The following is a 6,048-nucleotide window of genomic DNA, read 5'->3' as shown; positions in this document are numbered from 1 at the left end:
AAGGGGCCATATAAGAGGGAGGCGGGGGTGTTGAGAGTCAGAGAAAGATGATGATGTAGGACAGAAACAGACATCAGAGGGAACGAGAAGATGCTATGCTGCTGGCTTTAAAGATGGAGGAAGGGGCCACCAGCAACGGAATGCAGGTACCTCTAGAAGCTGGAAAAGGCAAGGAGAGAAGTGGATTCTCCCCTAGGGCTTCCAGGATGAACACAGACCTGCTAACACCTTGATTTTAGCCCAATGAAACTGATTTTGGACTTCTGACCTTCAGAATTGTAAGATAATTGAATACATGTTCTGAGCCACAAGTTTTGTGGTAATTTGTTACAACAATAGAGAACTGTGATAGACTAACCACTCAACATTAAAAACATTATTTCTAAAGAAAAATGGCAGACTTACTGCCTGTCAGAAAAGAGATGTACAAAAGTTACTTTTAAAAGTCTGTGGGAAAATAGATTGAAAGATAATGTGAATCTTTCATGGACTTTTTGAAGTGCCTTCATGTTTATCTGCTTTTGATCCCTAAGACAGCTTGCTTTGTTCTGGCTTCTTTTTTCAAAATCTACCAAGACAGAAGAGAGCTCATCAGGAATTTTTAAAGCAGTATTTGCCAAAAGCAGCAATTTTGTATCCCAACCCATTTTTTTCAGATCTTATAAAGTAGTGGGTGGTGTTCCAACCACCAGGTTGCTGTAGGAGTCAGACTGAATCCAGCTATACCAGGCAAGCTGTCCCTTCCGTACTGAAAGCTCTAGGCTTGCCACTAAGCACACCTCACAGCCTACAGGGACGACTGGGGAGTGGCAGGGACCATCGTGAGAATGCTAATCATCATATGACATGAGCTTTTCAAAACCAAGCAACACCAGGTGACACAGCAGGCACTAAACTTAGCGTCATCTACCACAGTCTCCCTCACCGTAGCCACCCTTGAAGCGCGAAAAGTGGTGCTTCAAGGGAGTAACTAACTGCAGCTGGGGAGGGGTCCTGAGAAGTACTTATGACCCACGTAGGTAGCCTTTGGAAGAAAAGTGTGGAGGATGGTCATTGTTCAGTTAGAATAGCTTCCTCAAACTGTTTTTTCTTTCTTTATAAAATGTAAGCCTATAGGTTACAGTAATCTATTACTATTATATAATCATTGAGATTGTCAAACATCCCTTTCCCAGAAAAGATCATAATTCCACCAACATTTCTGAATTGTTTTCATTTTAGCCTTACCAGAATATTTTAAGAAGTTAAGAAGGATGATAATTGTTTTAAGTCATACATACTGACGACTTATTGGTTATTTATTAAAGTGACTTTCTATTTGCAGTGTATCATTATCATTGCTGCTTCCAAAAGGAAATGGCAGTAGTTTTTCCAAATAATAGAATGTAAATATTTATTACTTCAAGTATACAAGCCCTTAACTTTTAAGTTGAAAAAAAGAAGTAGAAGTAATGTCTTTTAAATACTGCTTTGAATGATAACCTAAAAAGTTATGTTTGTCCTGGTAAGCCAGTGAAAAATTAATATGACTTGCTTAAAAATTCCTTGTAGCCCCCTTTAGTTGACAGCAATATTTTCATAAATATGCCAAAGAACAAGATATTCTTAATTTTGCTTATGAAAGTAAAGACTTCTGATGCATATTAAAATACGAGCTACTCAACTTTTTCTGCAGGAGGAAGCAACTAAGAGATATGTTTAAAAACAAAACTTTTATTTGCAGTTATATAAAATATGAACACTAATGGAAAAGAATAGTTATCTGTCCTTTCAAAACACATTAACATAATTATGTCACCACTTCATTATATTATTAGAATATAAATAATATCAGCTATTCATTTCAAAGAACAGGTTTCTATACTTTCTAGATATAAAGCATACGTGTGTTTTAGAGAAATCAAGCCCCAGAAAATCTTGAGAGTAGCCTGAAGTCAGTAGTGTAAGTAATATATTTTACTACGGAAGTACAGAATGAAATGTGATTTGAATTTTTCATTCCTCCTTTCATATGTTTATTCTATGCTTATTAACTTGAGGAATTGGGAGAGGGGAAATGTGGTTTAATGGTAACATAAAAATAATCTACCAAACCAAGAGATGCAACAAATGAACTCTTTTATGGACTTTTGTGTGTGTGTGTGTGTGTGTGTGTGTGTGTGTGTGTGTGTGTGTGTGTGTGTGTGTGTGTGTGCTGTAGAGCTTCCCTCGGAGAAATGGAACTATATAGGAGTTATATGACTTTAATAAATAAGTATGAAAACCAAATAAAGTCTTAATGGCAAACTGAAATATTGATATACTGCTAGTCCCTGAAGCAGCAATTTTCAGAGCAAGCTCAGGGCTGGTGTATTGCACTATGAACTTAAGAATATAAAAAGATGCTTTATTTTAATGACTTTGCCCTATCCTTTCGTCTGCTAAAGGACTTCTTATCCAATCCTGCCAAAGATTTGGCCTTGGAGATTTTTTACTAAGATTGATCATAATATATTTTCCCATAGTTTTATCTTTTCCAAATAGAAGAGAGACTATCAGTTTAGAAAACATTGTCCTCTTCCTTAAATACCTAAATCTGAACTCGGTCATCACTTCATCTAGTTTTCACTTCATGAGATAAATAAGCTTAGGAGCCTGTTGATGTTTAAAATGGGAGATGACTCCAAAAATTCAAAAGAAAAAAGTTAATATTAATATCAGACCATTAGTGCCATTCAGATATTTTAATTTTATATGGATGCATCAAAATTTTACTTTTTTGCTTTCTACTAGATTACCATTTAGAGTTCATACACAGGGAAGGAATATGACAAAACAATATAATGGCTAGGTTTTATCACTGCTTTTTGAAAGTCCTATCAAATTAGTCATATATAGATATTTATAAGGAGACTCATTTAGGGAAAATATAGCAGTGTTTTTTTTTAAACTCAAGTGTATACAACTAATAATGGGTACAATATACATTATAGAATAAGAGGTTGAAAATAGCAAATTCATCTTCAATGCTGAAAAAAATAACTCCGAGTACATGGTGTACATGGTGAAGTGTGTATGTATGACTCAGCGGGAAGAGCACAGGCCAGGAAGCAGCAATCCAAGACTGAAATCTCACTTCCACCACTTCCTGACTGAGTAACTTGAACAAGTCATTTAGCCTGTCTGAGCCTCATTATCTTCATCTGTGGAATGAAGATTTTGGGATAGGTTGTTACCAAGAGCCCTTTCCAACTCAATCTGTGACCTGTGTGTACACACTCAAAGTATGAGGCACATCAACACTATTATTAGATTATGAAGCTTTGCTGAATTTTATACTTTTAGATCACTGTGTAAGAGTTCTTCCAGTTCTGGGCAAAATGGATAAATATGTTTTGCCTCATTCCTCCCAATAATTATAACAGAAGACCCTGGACAAAATATGTACATCAACTAATAGAAGACTCTGAAAATTGGATGGCTGACTAGGGATCTCAGGACTCGAGGAACAAGCCAGGAGCAAGTTCCCTGGTGGTGATTTTTATGTCTGTGTGTTTTAACCTCCTATGTATCCTAGCCTGGGCACTATAGAAGCCCATAACCCATAAATGCCAACAGGCAAAGACAAAAATAACCCCAAGAAACGCCTACTCTTGCTATCCAAAGCATTGGGAAAAGGGCAGCCCAGCAGGACAGAACCCTTTTGGCCATACCTATCATTCTGTAGGTGAACACTGTGGAAAAAACCACATTGCTTCCCCTCCCCAGTGGAGGCTGTAGCAGCAGAGTCTGGGTGCAGCTCTGTTTTCCACCTTGACTCTGCAGTAGCAAGGGTGCAGTCCTCTCCTGTGAGTCCATGGGTGGAGCCCTAGCTTCCATCCCTACCTTGCAGTAAGAAAGTAGCACCTGCCTTGGCTGAGACTGCGGGTAGGACGCTGACTTTCATCCCAACCCTAGAGTAGACACGGCACCCTCTCAGCCTGTATCTGTGGATGAAGCCCTGTCTTCATTCCTGACCTGCAGTAATGCGGCGGCTGAGACCATGATCAGAACTCTGTCTTCCATGCCCACCCTGCAGTTACATGCAAAACAGCACTCCTCCCCAACTAAGTCTGTGGGCACATTCCTGACTTCCACCCTACCCACAATAACTAAGTGGTGTACCTCTCCCACATGGTGCCACAGATAGTGTAGTGTACAGTCCTACCATTTGGGTAACTGGGTAACATACAGGTGAGGTAGGCAAAATATCACTGCAATAGCATGCAAAGGTTTTGTAAAGTAGATTGACATTTGAACCACAGTCTACAAAAGTAAGCCAAGACATGCATTCAAAATCTAAACAGGTTGACTACCCACTAAAATTGAAGATTTAAATAGAAACCATGGTCTTACAACACTCAAAATATCCAAGATACAGTTCAGAATTACTCATCAAGAACCAGGAAAAATCTCAAGTGGAAAAAAAGACAGTTGACAGATGCCAACATCATGATGACACATTGGGCTTACCAAACAACAAAAGCAGCTATCATAAAAATGCTCCAACAAATAATTATGAACACTCTTGAAACAAATTAAAAAATAGGAAGTATCAGAGAAGAAATAAATATATTAAAAAGGACCAAATGGAAGTTTTAGAACTGAAAAATATGATAACTGAAATGAACTCACAAGATGATGGGCTCAGTAGCAGAATGGAGATGACAGAGGAAGGAATTGGTAAACTTGAAGATAGGCTAATAGAAATTATCCAGTTCAAATAAGAAAGAGAAAATAGATTTTAAGTAGTGAGCTGAACCTCAGAGACCTGTGGAACAGTAACAGAAGATTTAGTATTTGTGTTGTAATCCCAGAAGAGGATGAAAAGTAAGAGACTGAAAAATTATTTGAAAAAATCATAGCTGAAAACTCCCCAAATATGGTGAAAGCAGTCAGAGAGAAATGACGCATTACATATTTGGAGATACTTTTGTGTAAATGAAATGCATTAAGAACAATGTAGATGTGGAAACATCTATAACCCGATTATTCAAGCCCTTTTCAGGACCTGCCCTTCACATCTGTCAGACACAGAATTGGCCTTGAGTTCAACTTAGCTTCTTACCTTAAGCTAATTGTGACAACCTTGGTGTACTACATAAAAAAGCCCTCTCAAAATAGTTTTATTCTAAATAATAACAACATAGTCATGGTAAACAGTTGCAGTTTATTACATGTAAGTACTTTACATATATTAGCATTTCAAGCCTCATATGAACCCTAATAGATAAACACTATTATTGTTCCCATTTTACATAACTGAGGCACAGAAATGTTGAGTAACTTACTCAAAATCACACAGCTAATAGATTCCAGACCAAACTCTAAGTTGTAGAAGTTACCCAAAACATTAAGATATTTAAAGGACAGAAGTTCTTTTTTTTTCTTTTCTTTTCTTTTTTTTTTTAACTTTTAAGTGGACATTTTCCCATTGATTTGCCTTATAATTGAATAAGAAATCTTACATATTGTCCAATATAGATATAAAGAGGAATTTGGATTTTGGTTATGAAGTCATCTGATCATTAATTGTACAGAATAGTGTTGATTCATTTCTTCAGATAATTTAGATTGAGCTCTTTGCTCTGGAAGGTTTTATGTATTTAAAGAAGCTGTTGTCTTTAGCAGTGATGATGTTTGGACGATGCCATCTCCACTGCTGTTCACTTACACACACATGTGCAAAGACCCGACTTCCCTGTACATGCAGGCTGTCTTTTGCACGTGGGAGGTGCTCAGTATGTGTGAATTCCTCCCTTAAAGTCACTACATGCCTTAAGTTCTTATTTCAAGTTGGCAATGTCTATGCATTTAATGAAAGAACAATTTCATTTATAAGTTTTGGCTAATTTTTCTTGTCTCTGTTAATTGTTACTACCATATATATAATTAGGTTGGAGCTAATAACTTTTACCAGAGATCATCATCATAATAATGATCACCAGCATTTGTGTAGCATTTTACAATATGCAGAGCACCTGAATGCATTAGCTTAATTCTCTTCTTTTTTTTTTTTTTTTTTTTTGG

At 36.9% G+C, this 6,048-nt stretch overlaps 1 protein-coding gene across 1 annotated transcript in view; it reads left to right on the top strand.

Annotated features, from left to right (window-relative positions):
• The window catches only part of CHN1 (chimerin 1), a 131,338-nt gene that overhangs the window by 118,569 nt on the left and 6,721 nt on the right, over positions 1 to 6,048 (top strand). The window lies entirely within an intron of this gene.

This window comes from Galeopterus variegatus, unplaced genomic scaffold (genome assembly GCF_000696425.1).
Source record: "Galeopterus variegatus unplaced genomic scaffold, G_variegatus-3.0.2 Scaffold405, whole genome shotgun sequence".
NCBI classification, from domain to species: Eukaryota; Metazoa; Chordata; class Mammalia; order Dermoptera; family Cynocephalidae; genus Galeopterus; species Galeopterus variegatus.
The sequence above is the reverse complement of the archived record's forward strand: the minus strand, read 5'-3'. Positions and strand labels throughout refer to the sequence as shown.